This window comes from Hyperolius riggenbachi, chromosome 1 (genome assembly GCF_040937935.1).
Source record: "Hyperolius riggenbachi isolate aHypRig1 chromosome 1, aHypRig1.pri, whole genome shotgun sequence".
Classification (NCBI taxonomy): Eukaryota; Metazoa; Chordata; class Amphibia; order Anura; family Hyperoliidae; genus Hyperolius; species Hyperolius riggenbachi.
The window spans coordinates 170,096,316-170,110,977 of NC_090646.1; the positions used below are offsets into that span (position 1 = coordinate 170,096,316).

Here is a 14,662-nt window from a genome sequence, read left to right on the forward strand (position 1 = left end):
ACAGGAGGAGGACTTTCGAGGCCCTGCTGTGTATTTGAAATGAATGTACTCTAAATCCTTTAACGAGAACCAGTTATGGCGGGCAAAGATGACACCACATTCCTTTCACGAGAATCATATGGAGGTGGGCAAGTCTGCCATTTGTGACCCCGGGTAATGGCCGGGGAATGAGGAATGGAATCCGATGTGGAGCCTGAGAAACGGCTACCACTACACATCCAAGGAGGGCAGCAGGCAGGCATGCACGCCCGCCCCGAGGTAGTGACCAAAAATAACAATACAGGACTCAGGAGGACCTTTTGTGGCCCTAATTGAAATGAATTAACTTTAAATCCTTTAACGGGAGTTATGGAGGGCAAGTCTGCCATTGTCACCGCGGGGAATGAAGGTTGGATTCCGGCCCGAAGTGGGAGCCTGCTGAGACCCATGCTGTAGCTGCCCTGACCGTGCTTTGCAGACCAGTCATCTGTGGTCAGATGGACCCTTGAGCCAGCGGAAGACAAACCAAGTCGAAAGCATTTGCCAAGAATGTTTTACGGATGGCAAGTTTTTTTGCCCTTTTTTTTACATTTTTTGAAAATGATAGATGGTTGTATTTTTAAATTGTTTGAAAGTTTACATGGTTGTATTTTTAAATTGTTTGAAAGTTTAGATAATTGTATTTTTAAATTGTTTAAAAGTGTATCCATTCTTCCTCCCCCAGCCACGAACAATACCATGGGAACGTGGAGCAGCAGAAGCCCCCTGTGATGGCTGCCGCGGTTGTTCTCCGCGCCTTGTCTTTTGAGGGGTGCTGTTTTTTCTCAGGTGTTCTTGCCAATCATAGCTGTTTGGGCCTTCTCTCCAGGTGCCTTTGTAAAGCAATTGTCCCTACGTGACAGTTGGCCTTTCCACGGCTCAATTTTTGCTGGCAGAGACAACAATGGCTTTCCTCCGATCTGAGACACACACATTAAAAAATTTCCAAACCGCTGAACTCCCCTGGGGTGATGGCGCTAGGGTGCCATCAGCAGCGGACGTTGAAGGGCATGTGTGCTGGCTGGCCATAGCTGGCGATACATGGCGCCGGACACTGCCCCCAGCTGTTTCTGAGGACGAGCTCCCTCTGCTTCTATCATGGAGTCGTCTCCTCCTACTCCTCTCTGACTCCTCCTCTGAACTGTCCACCTGGTCATCTCCTCTACCGGGAACATATGTGGTATCCGTATAATCGTCATCATAATCCTCCTGGCCAGCTGCGCTTTCCTCAGACACCTCCTCAAGTGCACCAACTTCAGGTGGTCCACCATCATCCCCATCCACACACGTTACGTCCATACTATCGCCACCTAACTCAGACGTAGGAGGTGGTGTACCTGCGCCTTCTTGTTGTTGTTGCAGTAGTGGCTGGGAATCAGTGATTTCACCACCACCACCAAATAACTCCTGCGAAGTGTCAAATGCAGCAGATGTGGTGCTTGTTGTAGCGCTGATGGCTGCGGGAGATGAGGTGTTCTGTGTTAAATACTCAATCACCTCCTCACGATTTTGGGAAGTGATGGCACGTGCCTTCTTCTGAGCACTGTATTTTGGGGCAGGTCCGCACGAAATCACAGCAACACCACCTCGCACAGCCACAGACCTGCCGGTGCCTGGTGGCCTTCCTCTGGGTCTGCCTCTACCTCTTCCTCTACCTGGTTTGTCCATTTTGTCCATCTCGGGGGTATGCTAGCTATATGCAGTGAGGTGGGTTCTCACTCAACACAACAGGTAGTTAGATGCAGTGAGGTGGCCAGGTGGGTTCTCACTCAACACAACAGGTAGTTAGATGCAGTGAGCTGGTTTCACTCAACACAACGCTAGGTATATGCAGTGATGAGGTGGGTTAAGTAAACACAACAGGTACTGGGTAGTTAGATGCAGTGAGCTGGGTTCACTCAACAGTACAGGTACTTAAGATGCAGTGAGGTGGGTTCTCACTCAACACAACAGGTAGTTACATGCAGTGAGGTGGCCAGGTGGACGTTGGGCCCCTTAGCGCACCTAGGCTGCAAAAAAGTGTCACACATGTGGTATCTCCGTACTCAGGAGAAGTAGTATAATGTGTTTTGTGGTGTATTTTTACACATACCCATGCTGGGTGGGAGAAATCTCTCTGTAAATGGACAATTGTGTGTAAAAAAAATCTAAAATTTGTCATTTACAGAGATATTTCTCCCACCCAGCATGGGTATATGTAAAAATACACCACAAAACACATTACACTACTTCTTCTGAGCATGGCAGTACCACATGTGTGGCACTTGGTTTCAAGTCTACTCCTCACGGTTTAGGGCTCCTAAAATGCCAGGGCAGTATAGGAACCCCACAAGTGACCCCATTTTAGAAAGAAGACACCCCAAGGTATTCTGTTAGGTGTATGACAAGTTCATAGAAGATTTTATTTTTTGTCACAAGTTAGCGGAAATTGATTTTTATTGTTTTTTTCACAAAGTGTCATTTTTCACTAACTTGTGACAAAAAATAAAATCTTCTATGAACTCATCATACATCTAACAGAATACTTTGGGGTGTCTTATTTCTAAAATGGGGTCACTTGTGGGGTTCCTATACTGCCCTGGCATTTTAGGGGCCCTAAACCGTGAGGAGTAGTCTAGAATCCAAATGCCTCAAAATGACCTGTGAATAGGACGTTAGGCCCCTTAGTGCACCTAGGTTGCAGAAAAGTGTCACATGTGGTATCGCCGTACTCAGAAGAAGTAGTATAATGTGTTTTGGGGTGTATTTTTACACATACCCATGCTGGGTGGGAGAAATATCTCCACATGTGGCACTTTTCTGCACCCTAAGTGCGCTAAGGGGCCCAAAGTCCAATGAGTACCTTTAGGATTTCACAGGTCATTTTGCGGCATTTGGTTTCAAGACTACTCCTCATGGTTTAGGGCCCCTAAAATGCCAGGGCAGTATAGGAACCCCACAAATGACTCCATTTTAGAAAGAAGACACCCAAAGGTATTCCGTTAGGAGTATGGTGAGTTCATAGAAGATTTTATGTTTTGTCACAAGTTAGCGGAAAATGACACTTTGTGAAAAAAAAACAATTAAAATCAATTTCCGTCGCCTGGCGCATTGCGAACATATACGTGTGAGCGCTCAGACCTGAGTCAGATCCCACAGTGTGTTAGAACCAGCCGGAGCTGGGAATTCACACTGAGTCAGATTCCATTGATAGCTTTAAAGTACTATTGCTTGCTACTGTTTATGTGTTAGACTAGTTCCCAGGTGTTGAGACCAAGGACCTCACACCTAAGACTAGGAGATTGCTATATTGTTACTATCATCTCTTAGACTAGTTCCCAGGTGTTGAGACCAAGGACCTCACACCTAAGACTAGGATTGATATATTTACTGTTACCTGTTATGACCTCTGGCTTTCCTGACTACTCTCCTGTTCTCTGATTCGGTACTTCCGCCCATCTGATTACCTGTTGCCAACATTACCTGTACCTGGATACCGAATCAGTCTTCCACTACTGTACTTTGTCTGTCCGTGTGTTGCCGACCTGGCTTGTCTGTCCTTTCTGGCTGTCACCTAGCCCCTGGGTGATCAGCCTTACTGTATACCTGTGACGCCTGATCAACAGGTGGTTATTAGCTGCTATATCAGGCCTATGATCACCAGCTCTGGGTCAGTGGGTCTCTACCTATCCAAGGTCCACTGGCTGCAGTACAGTCTGATTCCCTGCCTCTCAGGGAATCCTTGGCTGCAGTACAGTCTGATTCCCTGCTCCTCAGGGAATCCCTAGCTGCAGACCAATCATCATCAATATTACCCCAGACAGTGATTCCTGCTCCTCAGGTATCCACTGGCTGCAGTACAGCCTGGTTCCCTGCCCCTCAGGGAATCCTTGGCTGCAGTAGTGTCTGTATCTCCCGCCTTACGGGAGATAACTTCTCTGATTACTGTTGCACCAAACACTATATCACATTGGGTGTCCTGTGTCTAGCTATACTAGTATTATTGGTGATTCTGCAGATCACCACATAATCAGGTATAGCATCTGTATTATTGGTGATACTGCAGATCACCAATGAACAGAAAAAATCTGTGTTGCTGACACCAATCTTTACACTTAAGGGGCGAAAAGATTGGGGCCCTCAAGTGGTTAATATGGTAAACTGAGAATAATCATATTGACTGTAGTAATGCCTGCTAAGTTAACCTCAGGTTGTTACCTTGGAGTGAACTGACTCCAAAGCTGTGTCCCAATTTTCCTTACATAAACTGTAAGGCCTCAGCCACCTGCTATATATATACATACATACATATATATATATATATATATATATGCTTATATATGCTTATATGTGCTATATAAATGCAATGCTCTCTTACAAGTGGCCAGGATCATTCCAGCCAGAGACTCCCCTTTAGTTCGGTTGGTCCAGCAGTTGTTCCTGAAACCTAAAAAAAAGAAGAGATTAATTAAAAAGGACTTACCAGTATAAATCAAAGTTATTGGTTAATTACCTGTGGGAAGACTGTATCGCTGGCATCTGGATCATCCTGTGGAGAAGAAAAATACATGATTTCACAGAGGAATTTTTATCGGTGGAAAAACTATAAAAAATGATTTTATTTTCAGTCATTATCACCTTTTTGATTTTTTTCTCTTTCCTCTTGGAGTATCATCTGTGAGGATTTACCTGCAGGAGAAAGAAGCCAAACTGTTAATCATCTGAAAAGAGAGAGAGAGAGAGAGAGAGAGAGAGAGAGAGAGAGAGAGAGAGAGAGAGAGTTTTATTTATTTATTATATTTTATCAATTCACTACTTTATTTATTTATTTCCTAACCTATTGATTAACTAATTCATTAATTTATTCATGTATTTATTTTACTTAATCTATTGATTCACTAGCTCATTAATGTATTTAGGTATTTATCAATTTATTAATTCCCTTAGTTATTGATTTATTAATTTTATTTATTAATTCACCAATGAATTTTATTTATTCTTCAAACCCATCTATCCATATCTGGACACTTCCAGTAACTGTGGGGAGGCCTAATCAGAATAGCTCTCAAGGGTAATATGGGGATGTACCATGGTAACAGGGGAAATGGGCAATAGTAGAGTTTTGCTGATCAGAAAAATTAGTATTTAAGTATCAGAGTCGCAGACTGATATTCACTTGGTGTCTCTCTGGGATCCATGTTATTAATTTGGTATTTATAGATATTCATTAGAAGAGTTAAAATACGGGATTAGAATGTAACCTAATTGGATCGTTGTAGTAGTAATTTTAGTTCAGATACTTACCTGTGATAGTAAGGCATGCTGGATTTGCTGAGCTGGGTATTTTCTTCTGATGCCATCTGGATTTGCCTACTGCAAAGAAAGAAGAATATAAGAAGCCTGGATTGTATTGTAGAATACTGTAACATTTTTCATTGGTTGAGACTATATGTACGTGGACCAAATTTTATTTCTGAGTCTCAATAAAATTAATTTACTTTCAAATTACTGTGTCAGTGTCTGGTAGATTTCTCCCGGTCAGCCATGGTTCATTCTGGTTACAGATGTATTTCAGCACAATTGTGTATTTGAGATTTACTTTTTAAGTTAACCAATCTTAGGCAGTGGCTTCACTGGTGGGGCATTAATCAGCGGATTGTAAGCAGCAGTAGGCAGTTGTTCCAGCTGAGTGCACTAGTTGCGTAGCTTAGGTGCTCTGGGCCCCAATGCGAGTTTTACATTGGGCCCTCTTAAGCACTCTATACATAAAAATTTATAAGGAGCACCAAAACCTGCCAAGGATAGCTGCAGTGTCATAGGGGTGTAAACAGGGGAGGAAGAACAGTCTATTAATAGGTACAACTAATCAAAAGAACATATAGAGGTGATCATTACCAGCTTAGCACCAATAAAGAGCTAATAAAGCCGTTGAAGGAGGGCCCCTACTGGGTTCCTCTGGTCCAGGGTGCGGTCGCTACCTCTGCATCCCTTATTGCTACGCCACTGGAGTGCACCCCCTATCATACTGCAAACCAGGGCCGTGCAGAGAATCCTCAAGAGGGGGTGCTCAAATTTTAAAAAAAGGGTACCAATTAGGGATGATTTCCGATATCGTGGTAATTCCACCTTCCGCTATAACGAAATTCCACTACCGCTACATTCCGGCGGTATTCCGCGGAAATCCGCATTCCGGCGGAACAATTTCCACAATGTTAAAGGAAACCTAATGGATGTTTCCTTTTAACCACCCTGGCGTTCTGATTAAATCGCCAGGGTGGCTGCGGGAGGGTTTTTTTTAAATAAAAAAAAAACTATTTCATGCAGCCAACTGAAAGTTGGCTGCATGAAAGCCCACTAGAGGGCGCTCCGGAGGCGATCTTCCGATCGCCTCCGGCGCCCAGAATAAACAAGGAAGGCCGCAATGAGCGGCCTTCCTTGTTTCGCTTATATCGTCGCCATAGCGACGAGCGGAGTGACGTCATCGACGTCAGCCGACGTCCTGACGTCAGCCGCCTCCGATCCAGCCCTTAGCGCTGGCCGGAACTTTTTGTTCCGGCTACGCTGGGCTCAGGCGGCTAGGGGGGCCCTCTTTCGCCGCTGCTCGCGGCGAATCGCCGCAGAGCGGCGGCGATCAGGCAGCACACGCGGCTGGCAAAGTGCCGGCTGCGTGTGCTGCTTTTTATTTCGTTAAAATCGGCCCAGCAGGGCCTGAGCGGCAGCCGCTGGCGGTGTTGGACGAGCTGAGCTCGTCCAGACCGCTCAGCTGGTTAAACAAATACTAGTTCCCTGGCAGTCCTGCTGATAACTTTGGCTTTAGTGGTGGCTGAATCACAATCCTGATTACAATTGTTTTTGGGAGCAGCAGGAGTTGTCGTAGGCCATGGGACCTAGAGGTGGTTCCATGGCAGTCACTACAATTATTTTTTGGAGCAGCAGGAGTTGTTGTAGGCCATGGGACCTAGAGGTGGTTCCACGGCAGTCATTATTATTTTTGTTTGGAGCAGGAGGAGTTGTCGTAGGCCATGGGACCTAGAGGTGGTTTCACGGCGGTCATCACAATTTTTTTGGGAGCAGCAGGAGTTGTTGTAGGCCATGGGACCTAGAGGTGGTTTCACGGCGGTCATCACAATTTTTTTTCTTGTAGCAGCAGGAGTTGTCGTAGGCCATGGGACCTAGAAGTTGTTCCCCAGCAGAGCGCTATACTGATGCTGAGACAAGTTCAATCAATTCCAGGATCTATACATGGACTCCAGATTGCACTGCTCTATACACCATCCGCTTTTACTCCAGCCCAACATTGTGCAGATTCACAAATGGTCCTATGCGGATTCGCATCAACACCAAAGCTTGCTAAGGACACAGTTCAGCTTCAAGGTAAATATAATTCAACCATAAGGCTTGCATACCAGGTGCCCGTGCAGACTCTCACCACCGCTGGGCTTCGCTGTAAGTTGCGTCGTCCTCAGTTGCTCTATGGGCTGTGTTTTGGCTGTAGGTATGCTGAAGCAAAGTGCGGGTATGGAGTGCAGAACGCATCCCTCAGTTCGGTGCACACCAAATGGATCAGCTCCAGGCTTAGCGTGGCTGCACGAGTGCAAGGGTGTAAGCTGACAGGCTGGCCGTGTCACGTGACATGTTTCGCCCGGCCCCCTCCAGGCTTTCTCGAACGTTCGAGAAAGCCTTGAGGGAGGGCCGGTCAAAACCTTGAAGCTGAACTGTGTCCTTAGCAAGCTTTGGTGTTGATGCAAATGCACATAGGACCGTTTGGTTGCATTGTGAATCTGTACAATGTTGGGCTGGAGAAACAGCGGATGGTGTATAGAGCAGTGCAATCTGGAGTCCATGTATAGATCCTGGAATTGATTGAACTTGTCTCGGCATCAGTATAGTGCTGTGCTAGCAACTCCATATGGAAGAAAGCCATTAACCCTTTGATTCTTGAACTGTAGTAAACTTACCTCATCAGATTGTGGTTTTTTGGTTCTGTCCAATAAACTTTTTGATACTGTATGTAGACGTCTCCCCTAGTCAATTATTTTTCAGACAACTTTGTTAGGGAAACGGCTCCCCGCTTTAGGGTAATAGTTGATGTATTTCTTATAGCGCTTCCCAATTTTCTATTTGTTGTTCCACAGCAGTCATTACAATTTTTTGGGGAGCAGCAGGAGTTGTTGTAGGCCATGGGACCTAGTGGTGGTTTCACAGCAGTCATTATAATTTTTTTTGGAGCAGCAGGAGAAGTTGTAGGCCATGGTACCTAGAGGTGGTTTCACAGCAGTCATTATAATTTTTTTTTTGGAGCAGCAGGAGAAGTTGTAGGCCAAAAGCATAGGGTTAGGATAGGGTGTTTGTAGATAGTGGGTGCCATGTAGCGGCTGAGTGCAGGTGTAAGTATTGGGTGCCATGTTGAGGTTGGGTGCTGGTACTGGATATCATGTGGGTGCAGATGTAAGTACTGGGTGCCATGTAGAGGCTGGTTGCAGGTACTGGAAATCAAGTGGGTGCAGGTGTAAGTACTGGGTGCCATGTGGAGGCTGGGTGCAGGTACTGGATGTCATGTGGGTGCAGGTGTAAGTATTGGGTGCCATGTCGAGGCTGCGTGCAGGTACTGAATATCATGTTGGGGGGAATGTGGGAGGAAATAGTGCGGGTTCTGGGTAGCATATGAGTGCTTGGTATAGGGGGAAGGAAGGGGGCTCCTGGTTCAATGTAAGGTGGGTGCTAGGTATGGGGGTGTCAGTGTGGGTGCAGGGGAATGGTGAGGTCAGTGTGCATGTCAGGAGAGGTCACTGTGCATGCTGGTGGGGGGAGAGGTCAGTGTGAATGCTGGTGGAGGAGGTCACAGTGCATGTCAGGGGAGAGAGAGGTCACTGTGAGTGCCGAGGAGGGAGGCCATCAGGGTCTTACCTGCACCCACTCTTGGCTAGAGAAGGTCTCCTCTTGTGGCTGCCTCTCAACAAGTGTCCTGGTCGGTGGTGGAGCTACCTGTGGGTAGTGGGCGGGGCTGATCGCAGCCGGGGCAGAGGTTATTTTGCGTGGCCAAAGGGGCCTTTTTTTTTCTGGGCACCGAGAGCACCCCCTCTGCACGTGCCTGCTGCAAACAGTTCACCAGAATAATGTCTGTTAGTAACATTTTGCCGTCAGAGGCATGGACCTACTTAACCATCAGTGATGAGGAGGAGACGTGAGCTCTGTTCATCATACAGCAGTGAGCAGAGGGAAAGAGCCTAGCAGGCTGGTACGTCAGGCATGATAATTCACCTGTGACTCTACCAGTTCTAGAAGTGGGACTTAAAGGGGAACTGAAGAGAGAGGTATATGGAGGCTGTCATGTTTATTTCCTTTTAGACAATACCAGTTACCTGGTAGCCCTGCTGATCCTCTGCGTGCATAGCCATAGCCCCTGAACAAGCATGCAGCAGATCAGGTGTTTCAGTGGTTCAGACTTATAAGTCTGATCTGACAAGACTAGCTGCATGCTTGTTTCTGGTTTTAATCAGATACTACTGCAGAGAAATAGACCAGCAGGGCTGCCAGGCAACTGGTATTGATTAAAAGGAAATAAACATGACAGCCTCCATATACCTCTCTCTTCAGTTCCCCTTTAAAAATGGCACAGCAGCAGGAGACCCAAGTGCTACTTCTTTTTATTGTTGCTTTGTCCATGCTCTCCTCACCCACTCATGACTAGCTGGTCACGGCAGCCAGTCCATGGCATCACCCTCCTCATGCACTGCTTCTTCCTCTCATGTACCAGGCCTGCCCCTGAATAATTTCAGTAGAAAGGCTTTCTCCACTTAAAGTGGTATGAAACTCAGCATTTCATCTTTGCTCTAAAAGATTATTTACAGCATAAAAAAAAAAAAAAAAAATTGAAGCAGAACTGCATTCAAACAGTTAAACACAGCTCTTTCTTACTCACTGCAAAGCTTGCTGCCACAATCAAAGAAGTATTCTACAATTAACATACTTTCCTAGCTGTGCTGAAAATGAGCTCTCTCTACTGTAGAAGCCGGGAGCTGAGAAGTGATCACTAGATAGATTTTACACATAAATACAGCAACTATGCAAAAAATGCTATGGCAGCTTTCAGAGTAGATAAACTGTATTTTGGGAACTTGTAATTTTTAAACAGGCAGTATTACTTTGCACAAAATCAAATATGGTAACTGTATGGGTAATAAAAAAGTAGGAAAGCACATTTTTATTGAATGTTTTGTCAGAGTTGTATCTCACTTTAACCATCTAGGAAAAAAATAGTAAAATGCAAAAACTTTAACCCACAAATATCTGAGCATGGGGACTGGCTTACTATTTAGAATCTTACTCTCCTCTATTAGCAACAACATATTTAAATATATTTATGCAGCCATGAATGTGTAAAGTCTTGTGGGTTAAAACTGGACATATGTATTGCAAGGACTCCCATAGAAACTGAACAAATGCCAGTATAATGAAATATGAATCCTGCATGTCAAATACAAAGAAATAGCACATAATGGAAATGGTGTACTTTTGTTCTCCTAGCTATTATGTTTTATCTCTGCTATACACTGTGATATTCCCTAGAGCTGAAAACGTAGCTGCTGTGTGACCTTCTGCAAATATAAGATTGGTCTTTGTACAGTATATACGATCTGGGTTGACCTGATTAACCGATTCACTATGGTCAATGTAATTTAAAAATCTAATATGGAATTTACTGAAGACGTTTCATTTTTATTACATGGATTTCTGGATCTTACAGTCTCCTACATATCCCGTAACTGGATTTCAGCCTTTCTGCTAATGCCACAGGTCATGTAAAATCAATTTTTCTGCATTGTACAGTAAGTCAAAATGTAAGAGATATCTGTAATAAAATAGAATAATTTCTGCTTTATGGGTAAGTTCACAAATGCCTGAGTGGAATGTTACATACTTGTGTCCATTCACTCTAACCTACAACAAACAAGTCTCTATTCTGTATGCTAATGTAATTAAGAAGCCATTTAAAAGATAATACACATTTACCTACGTCTCCCCAAACACGAGGCAGGTTTACTCTTCCCCTTCTCTTATTATGGACAGATGTTTAAACAAGAAAACTAAAACTATACCTCCATATTATGAACTGTTAGGCTGCTTTCACAGTTAGACGTTACAGGCGCATGTTAGTGCAGCCTGTAACGCAGCCCACCGCACAGTAATGAAAAGTCAATGGGCTGTTCACAGTGCCCACGTTGCGTTACATTGTAATGCAGCACGTCAAGTTAAAATGCTGCGTGCTGTACATTATAAGCGGCTAAGCCGCGTTAGACTGTTTGCACTTGCTCAGTAGTGTTGGAGGAGGAGGTCTTTCCTCCTCCTCCTCGGCCAGCCACATGGCTAATTTATATTTACTGCACGGTGTGATGTGCAGTGTTTACTTCCTGGAGCAGCCGCTCTGTGCGGCGATTGGCTGGTGGGACCACGTGATGCCGCATGCGTCCAAGAGTACGCATCACGGACGCCAGAGTGAGCTGCACAATGCGGCTCAGTCTGACGTCCACATCCAACACCACCAGGCGTTACGTTAGGGGCACGTTATGCGACTATAATGTCCCCTAAAACGCAACGTCCTGGTGGGAAAGTAGCCTTAAAGTAATCTGGAAGTGATACATAAAAAAAAGTTAGATACTTAAAGGGAACCTTAACTGGCGGGGAAAAAATAATTCACTTACCTGGGGGCTTTCCCAAGCCTCCTGCAGCCGTCCTGTGCCCGCGCCGGTCCTTCGGTGCCCTCCGGTCTCCCTCCGGCGCTAAGTTTTGTTTTCGGACGACTGCCAGTCATCCTCGGGCAAAGCGTCATCTTCTTCCGGATTCCTCGTCGTAAAGAGCCGTAAAGCGCGTCCGCAAAAAACGAAACTTAGCGGCGGAGGGAGACCGGAGGGCACCGAAGGACCGGCGCGGGCACAGGACGGCTGCAGGAGGCTTGGGAAAGCCCCCAGGTAAGTGAATTATTTTTTCCCCGCCAGTTAAGGTTCCCTTTAAGTAGTGGGAAACCTCTGGAAAGTCCAGAAGCTTCACAGATCCACTTACAGCTCAGCGCTCCAGCACCAAGTTCCTCTTTATTTTGTGGCCACAAGCACATCCGTACTGGGCATGCACAGCTACCGTCTGCACATGCTCAGAAAAACAAAGCGCTTGTGGGCTAGAGGGACCTTACTGGGCACATGTGGACCTTACTCGCGCACATACTGTATCGTACGGATGCACTCATCCACTGATGCATGTAAAAATCTGTGAGGTTTTTGCAATGTGAAATCCTCATTCATTAAAAACTAATGTTTCAGCAGAAGACTATATGCAGGGATCTAGAGAACAATCTAAACACAGTAACCAGCCCAGGAGGATCCAGGTGGCATCTTCCTCGTATAGATACCCATGACTTTTCGAACTGTGAACTCCCATTGGTGAGTATTTGAGGTTTTAGGTGGTGGTTAGGTTGAGGACACTGATCCTAATTTACAAAAGCTGTGATAAGCACCGTATCTGTTGTGATACAGGAAAAATATGAGATTTCTCACTGAAATGTTACTAACTGTCCATCATTACTCACTATGGGCCATATGCAATTCACTTTTTCACCTGGGGTTTCTCCTAGGTGATATTTTCAAAACTTTTCATAAAATGACTTTTAAACTATCAGCAAGCAAACAAACACTCAAAATAATGTTGACAGTAGTTTTTCACCTACTTTTTGGTACTTTTCCCATTGTAAAATGCTAAAAAGTTATTTTAAATCGAAGATGAAAATGTATCTCCTAGGAGAAAACTCAAATGAAAAAGTGAATTGCATATGGCCCTATGTCTTGATATGGCTAGAGTGATTGCCAATGAATAGCAGGGAATACTGCTTCATAACCATGTATTTTATTTAGAATTTCTGTGTTTACGTTGTATTTCAACTCCTATTCATAGCATATGATGTTTAACCAGCATTTAACGAGAGATTTTCTTTAGGCAGAGAGTCACCCTTATTTGAATAGTATGCATTTTGCTGCAGAGTGTAAAATGCATGCTAAAACGCACATAATGTCTATGGGCCGCACAAAAACCGCATTAGTATGCATTTCTTAATGCTTTTTTAGGTGTAGAAAAAAACGCTCAATAAATGCATTCCTACTGCATACTGTATGCATTTTGCATGGTTTCCTATGGGAAATAAAAAAAAATGCATGTTTTCTTGGAAAAAAGGTAAAAATATAATTTGAAAATGATTTTATTAGCATTTTGAATATGAATATTTATTAAAATATAAATAGTAGAGAACAGAGGCGCCCGCAGGATAAAAAGGTCTAAAACTTTAACTGCTTGGGAGGCAGTGGTGGACTTAACTCCAAGAAGTAGACATAATAACTGTGAATTAAGACAAACAAATTAATTGTATATTCCCCAGATGCAATGCGTTTCGCAGGTGTGACACGCTTCATCAGGCAATAAGTAGGGGCATAGACAGTAAGTCATAGACAGAGGTGCATTTTGTGTTCCTGCCGACTTAAGAAAAAAAAAAGAAAGAAAAGAAAAACCACCAAAACACGACAACCCCCCACCACCACCTTACAAAAAAACCCCAAAAAACAAAAATGAATTTATTGTGCCATTTTTATTAATTGATAACAGGAAACTGAAAACAACCTTTACAATTCTGAGTGGGCTCACATACTCTGCCTTGCTTTTAAGGCTCATACACACGCTCAACAAAAGTCTTTTAAATGCACAATTATCAAAAAACTTTTGTTGTTAAAACAACCAAAAAAAGTTGTTTGTTATTGTTCAAACAACTGATAAGATGCAGCGCAAGTCAATTCAACTGTTGAGGTGCGTACTCACGTCTTATTTTTACAATCGACCGGTCATGCAAATGTCAAATCGGGCGTGTGCACAAACGGTTGTTCAGCTGATAACGCTGGTTTTGACGGATCTGCATGGTGGATCAGTCAAATCCAGTCTTATCAGCTGAACGATCGTTTGTGCATACGCCCAATTTGGCGTCCAAACGACCGGTTGTTCAGACGTCCAAACGACCGGTGGTTTGGAATAATCAGACGTGTGTATGTACCTTTGGATTGACTTGAGCTGCGTCTTATCACTTGTTTGAACAATAGCAAACAACTTTTTTTTTGGTTGTTCAACTTGTTTCATAAGAAAAGTTGTTTGATAATTGTGCAGCATAAAAGACTGCTGGGTATGTGGCTTTACCTTCACATGTTCCAGCAGGATAAGGCAAGGACTGCTATAAACAAGTGTGGCCGCCCTTTAAAGCCAATCAGCACTGAGTGCTGTTAACACACTTTGGAAAGGCCAGGGCCACACGTACATTGTGCATGCCAGCCAGGTAAAATAATGTTTGTATCTGCTGGACAAAGTGTTTATCTGACCCCATTACAAGTGATATTAAAAGCAAAAAAAACCCTCTTGCTTGCATATGCTGCCTTATAAAGGGATTATTATTGATTTATAAAGCACCAAAATATTAGAATTAATAAAACCTGCTATTAATACATATAATCAAAATATACAAAATGATTTGTTTGATATTTAATTGGTGGCTGGTACACACAGGCTTTAGGGATGCTCGCTGGATTCCGTGGAATTCTCAATTCCGTAATTCCGGCCGCAATTAGGACAATTCCAATTCTGG

The 14,662-nt window shown here is 44.1% G+C and overlaps 1 long non-coding RNA gene across 1 annotated transcript; it reads right to left on the bottom strand.

Annotated features, from left to right (window-relative positions):
• Positions 1-4,508: 4,508 nt before the first annotated feature.
• On the bottom strand, positions 4,509-5,375 carry LOC137546660 (uncharacterized). Its single transcript, XR_011026317.1, has 3 exons — positions 5,302-5,375; positions 4,636-4,686; positions 4,509-4,546 (listed from the first exon to the last, which is right to left on the bottom strand). It is a non-coding gene; the product is annotated as an uncharacterized lncRNA (long non-coding RNA).
• Positions 5,376-14,662: the final 9,287 nt, after the last annotated feature.